Source organism: Pseudophryne corroboree, chromosome 4, assembly GCF_028390025.1.
Source record: "Pseudophryne corroboree isolate aPseCor3 chromosome 4, aPseCor3.hap2, whole genome shotgun sequence".
Lineage (NCBI taxonomy): Eukaryota > Metazoa > Chordata > Amphibia > Anura > Myobatrachidae > Pseudophryne > Pseudophryne corroboree.
This window is the reverse complement of record NC_086447.1, coordinates 19,365,940-19,381,131: the sequence shown is the minus strand read 5'-3', so window position 1 is coordinate 19,381,131 and position 15,192 is coordinate 19,365,940. Positions and strand designations below refer to the sequence as shown.

The following is a 15,192-nucleotide window of genomic DNA, read 5'->3' as shown; positions in this document are numbered from 1 at the left end:
CAAACCACCTCTTATAGTGTAGGGTACCTGGCCTTCTCTGATGCAATCAGAGTCAGATTTGATTAAGTCATTTTATAAAAAACAGGAAGCACAATTCAGCATGGGGTTGCAGAGAAAAAAAATTATGCAGGCAGAGAAATCCAATTGAGTGATTAATCAGCTCTCCATTTTATGGCTTTATTTTTATGCTAACACATTTGCTCTCTGAAAAGTGTCCACAAAGCCAAGTCTCTGATTAACACCTTTGTAGGAATGGTTTTTCACCTATTACTGATTAAAACTTGCTTCATTGGAAAGGCAGCAAGATGCATCCTCATTACAATGTCCACTGAAATAATACAGGTTGACACCAGGAAACATAAACCTCACTGCATCCTTGCTGCTTTCTCAAGGGGGAATCTGTTTAATGTGAAAACCAGGTGATATCTAATCAGCACACAGGTAAGAAGTTAAGAAAATCTTTCTTTAAGGGTGAAGATGTTTCTCACAAAATCGTTGCCCCAATGCATCATTGAAATTCAAGATGGAAAGATGATTTTGAAATATCAATTGTACATTTTGCATTGCTCTTCTGGTGACAATGTAGCTTGCTTTTGTCAATTACCATTTCAGTAATAGGGTAAAGAAAATTAAGTGGATTTCTGAAAGAAAACAATGCTGTCAATATACTATTAAAACAAATTAAAATGTTAAAAGTTATTGTACTTTAAGTAAAAATAAAAGAGTCAAAATATCAATTCCAGTTTTGGAAGAATTTAATTAACAAAAAAATAAGTGCACCTAGCAGAGGATGGTTTCGATCCACCGACCTCTGGGTTATGGGCCCAGCACGCTTCCGCTGCGCCACTCTGCTGCTCATGTAAGTGTCAGAGATCCTGAAGTACTCACTCATCATGTGAAAGTACCAATGTGTTTCTTCGTTGGTCAATGGAAGAAAAATCTTGCAAAACTCTCCAGATTATTGCCTTTTTAACCTTTTTCTAGGAAACTTTCTAGATGAATGCTTTTTAGCCTTTGTCAGTACATGCTTTTGCAAGCTGTCTCTGTGGCGCAATCGGTTAGCGCATTCGGCTGTTAACCGAAAGGTTGGTGGTTCAATCCCACCCGGGGACGTAATTGACCTTGTGATCAAATTTTGGTGATCTTTAAGTAGACAAGTCAAAATTTCAAACCACCTCTTATAGTGTAGGGTACCTGGCCTTCTCTCATGCAATCAGAGTCAGATTTGATTAAGTCATTTTATAAAAAACAGGAAGCACAATTTAGCATGGGGTTGCAGAGAAAAAAAATTATGCAGGCAGAGAAATCCAATTGAGTGATTAATCAGCTCTCCATTTTATGGCTTTATTTTTATGCTAACACATTTGCTCTCTGAAAAGTGTCCACAAAGCCAAGTCTCTGATTAACACCTTTGTAGGAATGGTTTTTCACCTATTACTGATTAAAACTTGCTTCATTGGAAAGGCAGCAAGATGCATCCTCATTACAATGTCCACTGAAATAATACAGGTTGACACCAGGAAACATAAACCTCACTGCATCCTTGCTGCTTTCTCAAGTGGGAATCTGTTTAATGTGAAAACCAGGTGATATCTAATCAGCACACAGGTAAGAAGTTAAGAAAATCTTTCTTTAAGGGTGAAGATGTTTCTCACAAAATCGTTGCCCCAATGCATCATTGAAATTCAAGATGGAAAGATGATTTTGAAATATCAATTGTACATTTTGCATTGCTCTTCTGGTGACAATGTAGCTTGCTTTTGTCAATTACCATTTCAGTAATAGGGTAAAGAAAATTAAGTGGATTTCTGAAAGAAAACAATGCTGTCAATATACTATTAAAACAAATTAAAATGTTAAAAGTTATTGTACTTTAAGTAAAAATAAAAGAGTCAAAATATCAATTCCAGTTTTGGAAGAATTTAATTAACAAAAAAATAAGTGCACATACCAGAGGATGGTTTCGATCCACCGACCTCTGGGTTATGGGCCCAGCACGCTTCCGCTGCGCCACTCTGCTGCTCATGTAAGTGTCAGAGATCCTGAAGTACTCACTCATCATGTGAAAGTACCAATGTGTTTCTTCGTTGGTCAATGGAAGAAAAATCTTGCAAAACTCTCCAGATTATTGCCTTTTTAACCTTTTTCTAGGAAACTTTCTAGATGAATGCTTTTTAGCCTTTGTCAGTACATGCTTTTGCAAGCTGTCTCTGTGGCGCAATCGGTTAGCGCATTCGGCTGTTAACCGAAAGGTTGGTGGTTCAATCCCACCCGGGGACGTAATTGACCTTGTGATCAAGTTTTGGTGATCTTTAAGTAGACAAGTCAAAATTTCAAACCACCTCTTATAGTGTAGGGTACCTGGCCTTCTCTGATGCAATCAGAGTCAGATTTGATTAAGTCATTTTATAAAAAACAGGAAGCACAATTTAGCATGGGGTTGCAGAGAAAAAAAATTGAGTGATTAATCAGCTCTCCATTTTATGGCTTTATTTTTATGCTAACACATTTGCTCTCTGAAAAGTGTCCACAAAGCCAAGTCTCTGATTAACACCTTTGTAGGAATGGTTTTTCACCTATTACTGATTAAAACTTGCTTCATTGGAAAGGCAGCAAGATGCATCCTCATTACAATGTCCACTGAAATAATACAGGTTGACACCAGGAAACATAAACCTCACTGCATCCTTGCTGCTTTCTCAAGTGGGAATCTGTTTAATGTGAAAACCAGGTGATATCTAATCAGCACACAGGTAAGAAGTTAAGAAAATCTTTCTTTAAGGGTGAAGATGTTTCTCACAAAATCGTTGCCCCAATGCATCATTGAAATTCAAGATGGAAAGATGATTTTGAAATATCAATTGTACATTTTGCATTGCTCTTCTGGTGACAATGTAGCTTGCTTTTGTCAATTACCATTTCAGTAATAGGGTAAAGAAAATTAAGTGGATTTCTGAAAGAAAACAATGCTGTCAATATACTATTAAAACAAATTAAAATGTTAAAAGTTATTGTACTTTAAGTAAAAATAAAAGAGTCAAAATATCAATTCCAGTTTTGGAAGAATTTAATTAACAAAAAAATAAGTGCACATAGCAGAGGATGGTTTCGATCCACCGACCTTTGGGTTATGGGCCCAGCACGCTTCCGCTGCGCCACTCTGCTGCTCATGTAAGTGTCAGAGATCCTGAAGTACTCACTCATCATGTGAAAGTACCAATGTGTTTCTTCGTTGGTCAATGGAAGAAAAATCTTGCAAAACTCTCCAGATTATTGCCTTTTTAACCTTTTTCTAGGAAACTTTCTAGATGAATGCTTTTTAGCCTTTGTCAGTACATGCTTTTGCAAGCTGTCTCTGTGGCGCAATCGGTTAGCGCATTCGGCTGTTAACCGAAAGGTTGGTGGTTCAATCCCACCCGGGGACGTAATTGACCTTGTGATCAAATTTTGGTGATCTTTAAGTAGACAAGTCAAAATTTCAAACCACCTCTTATAGTGTAGGGTACCTGGCCTTCTCTGATGCAATCAGAGTCAGATTTGATTAAGTCATTTTATAAAAAACAGGAAGCACAATTTAGCATGGGGTTGCAGAGAAAAAAAATTGAGTGATTAATCAGCTCTCCATTTTATGGCTTTATTTTTATGCTAACACATTTGCTCTCTGAAAAGTGTCCACAAAGCCAAGTCTCTGATTAACACCTTTGTAGGAATGGTTTTTCACCTATTACTGATTAAAACTTGCTTCATTGGAAAGGCAGCAAGATGCATCCTCATTACAATGTCCACTGAAATAATACAGGTTGACACCAGGAAACATAAACCTCACTGCATCCTTGCTGCTTTCTCAAGTGGGAATCTGTTTAATGTGAAAACCAGGTGATATCTAATCAGCACACAGGTAAGAAGTTAAGAAAATCTTTCTTTAAGGGTGAAGATGTTTCTCACAAAATCGTTGCCCCAATGCATCATTGAAATTCAAGATGGAAAGATGATTTTGAAATATCAATTGTACATTTTGCATTGCTCTTCTGGTGACAATGTAGCTTGCTTTTGTCAATTACCATTTCAGTAATAGGGTAAAGAAAATTAAGTGGATTTCTGAAAGAAAACAATGCTGTCAATATACTATTAAAACAAATTAAAATGTTAAAAGTTATTGTACTTTAAGTAAAAATAAAAGAGTCAAAATATCAATTCCAGTTTTGGAAGAATTTAATTAACAAAAAAATAAGTGCACATAGCAGAGGATGGTTTCGATCCACCGACCTTTGGGTTATGGGCCCAGCACGCTTCCGCTGCGCCACTCTGCTGCTCATGTAAGTGTCAGAGATCCTGAAGTACTCACTCATCATGTGAAAGTACCAATGTGTTTCTTCGTTGGTCAATGGAAGAAAAATCTTGCAAAACTCTCCAGATTATTGCCTTTTTAACCTTTTTCTAGGAAACTTTCTAGATGAATGCTTTTTAGCCTTTGTCAGTACATGCTTTTGCAAGCTGTCTCTGTGGCGCAATCGGTTAGCGCATTCGGCTGTTAACTGAAAGGTTGGTGGTTCAATCCCACCCGGGGACGTAATTGACCTTGTGATCAAATTTTGGTGATCTTTAAGTAGACAAGTCAAAATTTCAAACCACCTCTTATAGTGTAGGGTACCTGGCCTTCTCTGATGCAATCAGAGTCAGATTTGATTAAGTCATTTTATAAAAAACAGGAAGCACAATTTAGCATGGGGTTGCAGAGAAAAAAAATTATGCAGGCAGAGAAATCCAATTGAGTGATTAATCAGCTCTCCATTTTATGGCTTTATTTTTATGCTAACACATTTGCTCTCTGAAAAGTGTCCACAAAGCCAAGTCTCTGATTAACACCTTTGTAGGAATGGTTTTTCACCTATTACTGATTAAAACTTGCTTCATTGGAAAGGCAGCAAGATGCATCCTCATTACAATGTCCACTGAAATAATACAGGTTGACACCAGGAAACATAAACCTCACTGCATCCTTGCTGCTTTCTCAAGTGGGAATCTGTTTAATGTGAAAACCAGGTGATATCTAATCAGCACACAGGTAAGAAGTTAAGAAAATCTTTCTTTAAGGGTGAAGATGTTTCTCACAAAATCGTTGCCCCAATGCATCATTGAAATTCAAGATGGAAAGATGATTTTGAAATATCAATTGTACATTTTGCATTGCTCTTCTGGTGACAATGTAGCTTGCTTTTGTCAATTACCATTTCAGTAATAGGGTAAAGAAAATTAAGTGGATTTCTGAAAGAAAACAATGCTATCAATATACTATTAAAACAAATTAAAATGTTAAAAGTTATTGTACTTTAAGTAAAAATAAAAGAGTCAAAATATCAATTCCAGTTTTGGAAGAATTTAATTAACAAAAAAATAAGTGCACATAGCAGAGGATGGTTTCGATCCACCGACCTTTGGGTTATGGGCCCAGCACGCTTCCGCTGCGCCACTCTGCTGCTCATGTAAGTGTCAGAGATCCTGAAGTACTCACTCATCATGTGAAAGTACCAATGTGTTTCTTCGTTGGTCAATGGAAGAAAAATCTTGCAAAACTCTCCAGATTATTGCCTTTTTAACCTTTTTCTAGGAAACTTTCTAGATGAATGCTTTTTAGCCTTTGTCAGTACATGCTTTTGCAAGCTGTCTCTGTGGCGCAATCGGTTAGCGCATTCGGCTGTTAACCGAAAGGTTGGTGGTTCAATCCCACCCGGGGACGTAATTGACCTTGTGATCAAATTTTGGTGATCTTTAAGTAGACAAGTCAAAATTTCAAACCACCTCTTATAGTGTAGGGTACCTGGCCTTCTCTGATGCAATCAGAGTCAGATTTGATTAAGTCATTTTATAAAAAACAGGAAGCACAATTTAGCATGGGGTTGCAGAGAAAAAAAATTGAGTGATTAATCAGCTCTCCATTTTATGGCTTTATTTTTATGCTAACACATTTGCTCTCTGAAAAGTGTCCACAAAGCCAAGTCTCTGATTAACACCTTTGTAGGAATGGTTTTTCACCTATTACTGATTAAAACTTGCTTCATTGGAAAGGCAGCAAGATGCATCCTCATTACAATGTCCACTGAAATAATACAGGTTGACACCAGGAAACATAAACCTCACTGCATCCTTGCTGCTTTCTCAAGTGGGAATCTGTTTAATGTGAAAACCAGGTGATATCTAATCAGCACACAGGTAAGAAGTTAAGAAAATCTTTCTTTAAGGGTGAAGATGTTTCTCACAAAATCGTTGCCCCAATGCATCATTGAAATTCAAGATGGAAAGATGATTTTGAAATATCAATTGTACATTTTGCATTGCTCTTCTGGTGACAATGTAGCTTGCTTTTGTCAATTACCATTTCAGTAATAGGGTAAAGAAAATTAAGTGGATTTCTGAAAGAAAACAATGCTGTCAATATACTATTAAAACAAATTAAAATGTTAAAAGTTATTGTACTTTAAGTAAAAATAAAAGAGTCAAAATATCAATTCCAGTTTTGGAAGAATTTAATTAACAAAAAAATAAGTGCACATAGCAGAGGATGGTTTCGATCCACCGACCTTTGGGTTATGGGCCCAGCACGCTTCCGCTGCGCCACTCTGCTGCTCATGTAAGTGTCAGAGATCCTGAAGTACTCACTCATCATGTGAAAGTACCAATGTGTTTCTTCGTTGGTCAATGGAAGAAAAATCTTGCAAAACTCTCCAGATTATTGCCTTTTTAACCTTTTTCTAGGAAACTTTCTAGATGAATGCTTTTTAGCCTTTGTCAGTACATGCTTTTGCAAGCTGTCTCTGTGGCGCAATCGGTTAGCGCATTCGGCTGTTAACCGAAAGGTTGGTGGTTCAATCCCACCCGGGGACGTAATTGACCTTGTGATCAAATTTTGGTGATCTTTAAGTAGACAAGTCAAAATTTCAAACCACCTCTTATAGTGTAGGGTACCTGGCCTTCTCTGATGCAATCAGAGTCAGATTTGATTAAGTCATTTTATAAAAAACAGGAAGCACAATTTAGCATGGGGTTGCAGAGAAAAAAAATTATGCAGGCAGAGAAATCCAATTGAGTGATTAATCAGCTCTCCATTTTATGGCTTTATTTTTATGCTAACACATTTGCTCTCTGAAAAGTGTCCACAAAGCCAAGTCTCTGATTAACACCTTTGTAGGAATGGTTTTTCACCTATTACTGATTAAAACTTGCTTCATTGGAAAGGCAGCAAGATGCATCCTCATTACAATGTCCACTGAAATAATACAGTTTGACACCAGGAAACATAAACCTCACTGCATCCTTGCTGCTTTCTCAAGTGGGAATCTGTTTAATGTGAAAACCAGGTGATATCTAATCAGCACACAGGTAAGAAGTTAAGAAAATCTTTCTTTAAGGGTGAAGATGTTTCTCACAAAATCGTTGCCCCAATGCATCATTGAAATTCAAGATGGAAAGATGATTTTGAAATATCAATTGTACATTTTGCATTGCTCTTCTGGTGACAATGTAGCTTGCTTTTGTCAATTACCATTTCAGTAATAGGGTAAAGAAAATTAAGTGGATTTCTGAAAGAAAACAATGCTGTCAATATACTATTAAAACAAATTAAAATGTTAAAAGTTATTGTACTTTAAGTAAAAATAAAAGAGTCAAAATATCAATTCCAGTTTTGGAAGAATTTAATTAACAAAAAAATAAGTGCACATAGCAGAGGATGGTTTCGATCCACCAACCTCTGGGTTATGGGCCCAGCACGCTTCCGCTGCGCCACTCTGCTGCTCATGTAAGTGTCAGAGATCCTGAAGTACTCACTCATCATGTGAAAGTACCAATGTGTTTCTTCGTTGGTCAATGGAAGAAAAATCTTGCAAAACTCTCCAGATTATTGCCTTTTTAACCTTTTTCTAGGAAACTTTCTAGATGAATGCTTTTTAGCCTTTGTCAGTACATGCTTTTGCAAGCTGTCTCTGTGGCGCAATCGGTTAGCGCATTCGGCTGTTAACCGAAAGGTTGGTGGTTCAATCCCACCCGGGGACGTAATTGACCTTGTGATCAAATTTTGGTGATCTTTAAGTAGACAAGTCAAAATTTCAAACCACCTCTTATAGTGTAGGGTACCTGGCCTTCTCTGATGCAATCAGAGTCAGATTTGATTAAGTCATTTTATAAAAAACAGGAAGCACAATTTAGCATGGGGTTGCAGAGAAAAAAAATTATGCAGGCAGAGAAATCCAATTGAGTGATTAATCAGCTCTCCATTTTATGGCTTTATTTTTATGCTAACACATTTGCTCTCTGAAAAGTGTCCACAAAGCCAAGTCTCTGATTAACACCTTTGTAGGAATGGTTTTTCACCTATTACTGATTAAAACTTGCTTCATTGGAAAGGCAGCAAGATGCATCCTCATTACAATGTCCACTGAAATAATACAGGTTGACACCAGGAAACATAAACCTCACTGCATCCTTGCTGCTTTCTCAAGTGGGAATCTGTTTAATGTGAAAACCAGGTGATATCTAATCAGCACACAGGTAAGAAGTTAAGAAAATCTTTCTTTAAGGGTGAAGATGTTTCTCACAAAATCGTTGCCCCAATGCATCATTGAAATTCAAGATGGAAAGATGATTTTGAAATATCAATTGTACATTTTGCATTGCTCTTCTGGTGACAATGTAGCTTGCTTTTGTCAATTACCATTTCAGTAATAGGGTAAAGAAAATTAAGTGGATTTCTGAAAGAAAACAATGCTGTCAATATACTATTAAAACAAATTAAAATGTTAAAAGTTATTGTACTTTAAGTAAAAATAAAAGAGTCAAAATATCAATTCCAGTTTTGGAAGAATTTAATTAACAAAAAAATAAGTGCACATAGCAGAGGATGGTTTCGATCCACCGACCGCTGGGTTATGGGCCCAGCACGCTTCCGCTGCGCCACTCTGCTGCTCATGTAAGTGTCAGAGATCCTGAAGTACTCACTCATCATGTGAAAGTACCAATGTGTTTCTTCGTTGGTCAATGGAAGAAAAATCTTGCAAAACTCTCCAGATTATTGCCTTTTTAACCTTTTTCTAGGAAACTTTCTAGATGAATGCTTTTTAGCCTTTGTCAGTACATGCTTTTGCAAGCTGTCTCTGTGGCGCAATCGGTTAGCGCATTCGGCTGTTAACCGAAAGGTTGGTGGTTCAATCCCACCCGGGGACGTAATTGACCTTGTGATCAAATTTTGGTGATCTTTAAGTAGACAAGTCAAAATTTCAAACCACCTCTTATAGTGTAGGGTACCTGGCCTTCTCTGATGCAATCAGAGTCAGATTTGATTAAGTCATTTTATAAAAAACAGGAAGCACAATTTAGCATGGGGTTGCAGAGAAAAAAAATTGAGTGATTAATCAGCTCTCCATTTTATGGCTTTATTTTTATGCTAACACATTTGCTCTCTGAAAAGTGTCCACAAAGCCAAGTCTCTGATTAACACCTTTGTAGGAATGGTTTTTCACCTATTACTGATTAAAACTTGCTTCATTGGAAAGGCAGCAAGATGCATCCTCATTACAATGTCCACTGAAATAATACAGGTTGACACCAGGAAACATAAACCTCACTGCATCCTTGCTGCTTTCTCAAGTGGGAATCTGTTTAATGTGAAAACCAGGTGATATCTAATCAGCACACAGGTAAGAAGTTAAGAAAATCTTTCTTTAAGGGTGAAGATGTTTCTCACAAAATCGTTGCCCCAATGCATCATTGAAATTCAAGATGGAAAGATGATTTTGAAATATCAATTGTACATTTTGCATTGCTCTTCTGGTGACAATGTAGCTTGCTTTTGTCAATTACCATTTCAGTAATAGGGTAAAGAAAATTAAGTGGATTTCTGAAAGAAAACAATGCTGTCAATATACTATTAAAACAAATTAAAATGTTAAAAGTTATTGTACTTTAAGTAAAAATAAAAGAGTCAAAATATCAATTCCAGTTTTGGAAGAATTTAATTAACAAAAAAATAAGTGCACATAGCAGAGGATGGTTTCGATCCACCGACCTTTGGGTTATGGGCCCAGCACGCTTCCGCTGCGCCACTCTGCTGCTCATGTAAGTGTCAGAGATCCTGAAGTACTCACTCATCATGTGAAAGTACCAATGTGTTTCTTCGTTGGTCAATGGAAGAAAAATCTTGCAAAACTCTCCAGATTATTGCCTTTTTAACCTTTTTCTAGGAAACTTTCTAGATGAATGCTTTTTAGCCTTTGTCAGTACATGCTTTTGCAAGCTGTCTCTGTGGCGCAATCGGTTAGCGCATTCGGCTGTTAACCGAAAGGTTGGTGGTTCAATCCCACCCGGGGACGTAATTGACCTTGTGATCAAATTTTGGTGATCTTTAAGTAGACAAGTCAAAATTTCAAACCACCTCTTATAGTGTAGGGTACCTGGCCTTCTCTGATGCAATCAGAGTCAGATTTGATTAAGTCATTTTATAAAAAACAGGAAGCACAATTTAGCATGGGGTTGCAGAGAAAAAAAATTATGCAGGCAGAGAAATCCAATTGAGTGATTAATCAGCTCTCCATTTTATGGCTTTATTTTTATGCTAACACATTTGCTCTCTGAAAAGTGTCCACAAAGCCAAGTCTCTGATTAACACCTTTGTAGGAATGGTTTTTCACCTATTACTGATTAAAACTTGCTTCATTGGAAAGGCAGCAAGATGCATCCTCATTACAATGTCCACTGAAATAATACAGTTTGACACCAGGAAACATAAACCTCACTGCATCCTTGCTGCTTTCTCAAGTGGGAATCTGTTTAATGTGAAAACCAGGTGATATCTAATCAGCACACAGGTAAGAAGTTAAGAAAATCTTTCTTTAAGGGTGAAGATGTTTCTCACAAAATCGTTGCCCCAATGCATCATTGAAATTCAAGATGGAAAGATGATTTTGAAATATCAATTGTACATTTTGCATTGCTCTTCTGGTGACAATGTAGCTTGCTTTTGTCAATTACCATTTCAGTAATAGGGTAAAGAAAATTAAGTGGATTTCTGAAAGAAAACAATGCTGTCAATATACTATTAAAACAAATTAAAATGTTAAAAGTTATTGTACTTTAAGTAAAAATAAAAGAGTCAAAATATCAATTCCAGTTTTGGAAGAATTTAATTAACAAAAAAATAAGTGCACATAGCAGAGGATGGTTTCGATCCACCAACCTCTGGGTTATGGGCCCAGCACGCTTCCGCTGCGCCACTCTGCTGCTCATGTAAGTGTCAGAGATCCTGAAGTACTCACTCATCATGTGAAAGTACCAATGTGTTTCTTCGTTGGTCAATGGAAGAAAAATCTTGCAAAACTCTCCAGATTATTGCCTTTTTAACCTTTTTCTAGGAAACTTTCTAGATGAATGCTTTTTAGCCTTTGTCAGTACATGCTTTTGCAAGCTGTCTCTGTGGCGCAATCGGTTAGCGCATTCGGCTGTTAACCGAAAGGTTGGTGGTTCAATCCCACCCGGGGACGTAATTGACCTTGTGATCAAATTTTGGTGATCTTTAAGTAGACAAGTCAAAATTTCAAACCACCTCTTATAGTGTAGGGTACCTGGCCTTCTCTGATGCAATCAGAGTCAGATTTGATTAAGTCATTTTATAAAAAACAGGAAGCACAATTTAGCATGGGGTTGCAGAGAAAAAAAATTATGCAGGCAGAGAAATCCAATTGAGTGATTAATCAGCTCTCCATTTTATGGCTTTATTTTTATGCTAACACATTTGCTCTCTGAAAAGTGTCCACAAAGCCAAGTCTCTGATTAACACCTTTGTAGGAATGGTTTTTCACCTATTACTGATTAAAACTTGCTTCATTGGAAAGGCAGCAAGATGCATCCTCATTACAATGTCCACTGAAATAATACAGGTTGACACCAGGAAACATAAACCTCACTGCATCCTTGCTGCTTTCTCAAGTGGGAATCTGTTTAATGTGAAAACCAGGTGATATCTAATCAGCACACAGGTAAGAAGTTAAGAAAATCTTTCTTTAAGGGTGAAGATGTTTCTCACAAAATCGTTGCCCCAATGCATCATTGAAATTCAAGATGGAAAGATGATTTTGAAATATCAATTGTACATTTTGCATTGCTCTTCTGGTGACAATGTAGCTTGCTTTTGTCAATTACCATTTCAGTAATAGGGTAAAGAAAATTAAGTGGATTTCTGAAAGAAAACAATGCTGTCAATATACTATTAAAACAAATTAAAATGTTAAAAGTTATTGTACTTTAAGTAAAAATAAAAGAGTCAAAATATCAATTCCAGTTTTGGAAGAATTTAATTAACAAAAAAATAAGTGCACATAGCAGAGGATGGTTTCGATCCACCGACCGCTGGGTTATGGGCCCAGCACGCTTCCGCTGCGCCACTCTGCTGCTCATGTAAGTGTCAGAGATCCTGAAGTACTCACTCATCATGTGAAAGTACCAATGTGTTTCTTCGTTGGTCAATGGAAGAAAAATCTTGCAAAACTCTCCAGATTATTGCCTTTTTAACCTTTTTCTAGGAAACTTTCTAGATGAATGCTTTTTAGCCTTTGTCAGTACATGCTTTTGCAAGCTGTCTCTGTGGCGCAATCGGTTAGCGCATTCGGCTGTTAACCGAAAGGTTGGTGGTTCAATCCCACCCGGGGACGTAATTGACCTTGTGATCAAATTTTGGTGATCTTTAAGTAGACAAGTCAAAATTTCAAACCACCTCTTATAGTGTAGGGTACCTGGCCTTCTCTGATGCAATCAGAGTCAGATTTGATTAAGTCATTTTATAAAAAACAGGAAGCACAATTTAGCATGGGGTTGCAGAGAAAAAAAAATTGAGTGATTAATCAGCTCTCCATTTTATGGCTTTATTTTTATGCTAACACATTTGCTCTCTGAAAAGTGTCCACAAAGCCAAGTCTCTGATTAACACCTTTGTAGGAATGGTTTTTCACCTATTACTGATTAAAACTTGCTTCATTGGAAAGGCAGCAAGATGCATCCTCATTACAATGTCCACTGAAATAATACAGGTTGACACCAGGAAACATAAACCTCACTGCATCCTTGCTGCTTTCTCAAGTGGGAATCTAATGTGAAAACCAGGTGATATCTAATCAGCACACAGGTAAGAAGTTAAGAAAATCTTTCTTTAAGGGTGAAGATGTTTCTCACAAAATCGTTGCCCCAATGCATCATTGAAATTCAAGATGGAAAGATGATTTTGAAATATCAATTGTACATTTTGCATTGCTCTTCTGGTGACAATGTAGCTTGTTTTTGTCAATTACCATTTCAGTAATAGGGTAAAGAAAATTAAGTGGATTTCTGAAAGAAAACAATGCTTTCAATATACTATTAAAACAAATTAAAATGTTAAAAGTTATTGTACTTTAAGTAAAAATAAAAGAGTCAAAATATCAATTCCAGTTTTGGAAGAATTTAATTAACAAAAAAATAAGTGCACATAGCAGAGGATGGTTTCGATCCACCGACCTCTGGGTTATGGGCCCAGCACGCTTCCGCTGCGCCACTCTGCTGCTCATGTAAGTGTCAGAGATCCTGAAGTACTCACTCATCATGTGAAAGTACCAATGTGTTTCTTCGTTGGTCAATGGAAGAAAAATCTTGCAAAACTCTCCAGATTATTGCCTTTTTAACCTTTTTCTAGGAAACTTTCTAGATGAATGCTTTTTAGCCTTTGTCAGTACATGCTTTTGCAAGCTGTCTCTGTGGCGCAATCGGTTAGCGCATTCGGCTGTTAACCAAAAGGTTGGTGGTTCAATCCCACCCGGGGACGTAATTGACCTTGTGATCAAATTTTGGTGATCTTTAAGTAGACAAGTCAAAATTTCAAACCACCTCTTATAGTGTAGGGTACCTGGCCTTCTCTGATGCAATCAGAGTCAGATTTGATTAAGTCATTTTATAAAAAACAGGAAGCACAATTTAGCATGGGGTTGCAGAGAAAAAAAATTATGCAGGCAGAGAAATCCAATTGAGTGATTAATCAGCTCTCCATTTTATGGCTTTATTTTTATGCTAACACATTTGCTCTCTGAAAAGTGTCCACAAAGCCAAGTCTCTGATTAACACCTTTGTAGGAATGGTTTTTCACCTATTACTGATTAAAACTTGCTTCATTGGAAAGGCAGCAAGATGCATCCTCATTACAATGTCCACTGAAATAATACAGGTTGACACCAGGAAACATAAACCTCACTGCATCCTTGCTGCTTTCTCAAGTGGGAATCTGTTTAATGTGAAAACCAGGTGATATCTAATCAGCACACAGGTAAGAAGTTAAGAAAATCTTTCTTTAAGGGTGAAGATGTTTCTCACAAAATCGTTGCCCCAATGCATCATTGAAATTCAAGATGGAAAGATGATTTTGAAATATCAATTGTACATTTTGCATTGCTCTTCTGGTGACAATGTAGCTTGTTTTTGTCAATTACCATTTCAGTAATATTGTAAAGAAAATTAAGTGGATTTCTGAAAGAAAACAATGCTGTCAATATACTATTAAAACAAATTAAAATGTTAAAAGTTATTGTACTTTAAGTAAAAATAAAAGAGTCAAAATATCAATTCCAGTTTTGGAAGAATTTAATTAACAAAAAATTAAGTGCACATATCAGAGGATGGTTTCGATCCACCGACCTCTGGGTTATGGGCCCAGCACGCTTCCGCTGCGCCACTCTGCTGCTCATGTAAGTGTCAGAGATCCTGAAGTACTCACTCATCATGTGAAAGTACCAATGTGTTTCTTCGTTGGTCAATGAAAGAAAAATCTTGCAAAACTCTCCAGATTATTGCCGTTTTAACCTTTTTCTAGGAAACTTTCTAGATGAATGCTTTTTAGCCTTTGTCAGTACATGCTTTTGCAAGCTGTCTCTGTGGCGCAATCGGTTAGCGCATTCGGCTGTTAACCGAAAGGTTGGTGGTTCAATCCCACCCGGGGACGTAATTGACCTTGTGATCAAATTTTGGTGATCTTTAAGTAGACAAGTCAAAATTTCAAACCACCTCTTATAGTGTAGGGTACCTGGCCTTCTCTGATGCAATCAGAGTCAGATTTGATTAAGTCATTTTATAAAAAACAGGAAGCACAATTTAGCATGGGGTTGCAGAGAAAAAAAATTGAGTGATTAA

General features: G+C 37.0%; 15 non-coding genes across 15 annotated transcripts; 13 read left to right on the top strand and 2 right to left on the bottom strand.

The window, feature by feature from the left end:
* Positions 1 to 781: 781 nt before the first annotated feature.
* Positions 782 to 853, bottom strand: TRNAM-CAU (transfer RNA methionine (anticodon CAU)). The gene has a single exon. It is a non-coding gene; the product is annotated as a tRNA-Met (tRNA).
* A 186-nt stretch (positions 854 to 1,039) lies between these two features.
* TRNAN-GUU (transfer RNA asparagine (anticodon GUU)) lies at positions 1,040 to 1,113 on the top strand. The gene has a single exon. It is a non-coding gene; the product is annotated as a tRNA-Asn (tRNA).
* A 1,093-nt stretch (positions 1,114 to 2,206) lies between these two features.
* On the top strand, positions 2,207 to 2,280 carry TRNAN-GUU (transfer RNA asparagine (anticodon GUU)). The gene has a single exon. It is a non-coding gene; the product is annotated as a tRNA-Asn (tRNA).
* A 1,071-nt stretch (positions 2,281 to 3,351) lies between these two features.
* TRNAN-GUU (transfer RNA asparagine (anticodon GUU)) lies at positions 3,352 to 3,425 on the top strand. Its single transcript has one exon. It is a non-coding gene; the product is annotated as a tRNA-Asn (tRNA).
* A 1,071-nt stretch (positions 3,426 to 4,496) lies between these two features.
* Positions 4,497 to 4,570, top strand: TRNAN-GUU (transfer RNA asparagine (anticodon GUU)). Its single transcript has one exon. It is a non-coding gene; the product is annotated as a tRNA-Asn (tRNA).
* Positions 4,571 to 5,663: 1,093 nt separating this feature from the next.
* Positions 5,664 to 5,737, top strand: TRNAN-GUU (transfer RNA asparagine (anticodon GUU)). The gene has a single exon. It is a non-coding gene; the product is annotated as a tRNA-Asn (tRNA).
* Positions 5,738 to 6,808: 1,071 nt separating this feature from the next.
* On the top strand, positions 6,809 to 6,882 carry TRNAN-GUU (transfer RNA asparagine (anticodon GUU)). Its single transcript has one exon. It is a non-coding gene; the product is annotated as a tRNA-Asn (tRNA).
* Positions 6,883 to 7,975: 1,093 nt separating this feature from the next.
* On the top strand, positions 7,976 to 8,049 carry TRNAN-GUU (transfer RNA asparagine (anticodon GUU)). Its single transcript has one exon. It is a non-coding gene; the product is annotated as a tRNA-Asn (tRNA).
* Positions 8,050 to 9,142: 1,093 nt separating this feature from the next.
* Positions 9,143 to 9,216, top strand: TRNAN-GUU (transfer RNA asparagine (anticodon GUU)). The gene has a single exon. It is a non-coding gene; the product is annotated as a tRNA-Asn (tRNA).
* Positions 9,217 to 10,287: 1,071 nt separating this feature from the next.
* On the top strand, positions 10,288 to 10,361 carry TRNAN-GUU (transfer RNA asparagine (anticodon GUU)). Its single transcript has one exon. It is a non-coding gene; the product is annotated as a tRNA-Asn (tRNA).
* A 1,093-nt stretch (positions 10,362 to 11,454) lies between these two features.
* On the top strand, positions 11,455 to 11,528 carry TRNAN-GUU (transfer RNA asparagine (anticodon GUU)). The gene has a single exon. It is a non-coding gene; the product is annotated as a tRNA-Asn (tRNA).
* Positions 11,529 to 12,621: 1,093 nt separating this feature from the next.
* TRNAN-GUU (transfer RNA asparagine (anticodon GUU)) lies at positions 12,622 to 12,695 on the top strand. Its single transcript has one exon. It is a non-coding gene; the product is annotated as a tRNA-Asn (tRNA).
* An 810-nt stretch (positions 12,696 to 13,505) lies between these two features.
* On the bottom strand, positions 13,506 to 13,577 carry TRNAM-CAU (transfer RNA methionine (anticodon CAU)). The gene has a single exon. It is a non-coding gene; the product is annotated as a tRNA-Met (tRNA).
* Positions 13,578 to 13,763: 186 nt separating this feature from the next.
* Positions 13,764 to 13,837, top strand: TRNAN-GUU (transfer RNA asparagine (anticodon GUU)). The gene has a single exon. It is a non-coding gene; the product is annotated as a tRNA-Asn (tRNA).
* A 1,093-nt stretch (positions 13,838 to 14,930) lies between these two features.
* Positions 14,931 to 15,004, top strand: TRNAN-GUU (transfer RNA asparagine (anticodon GUU)). Its single transcript has one exon. It is a non-coding gene; the product is annotated as a tRNA-Asn (tRNA).
* Positions 15,005 to 15,192: the final 188 nt, after the last annotated feature.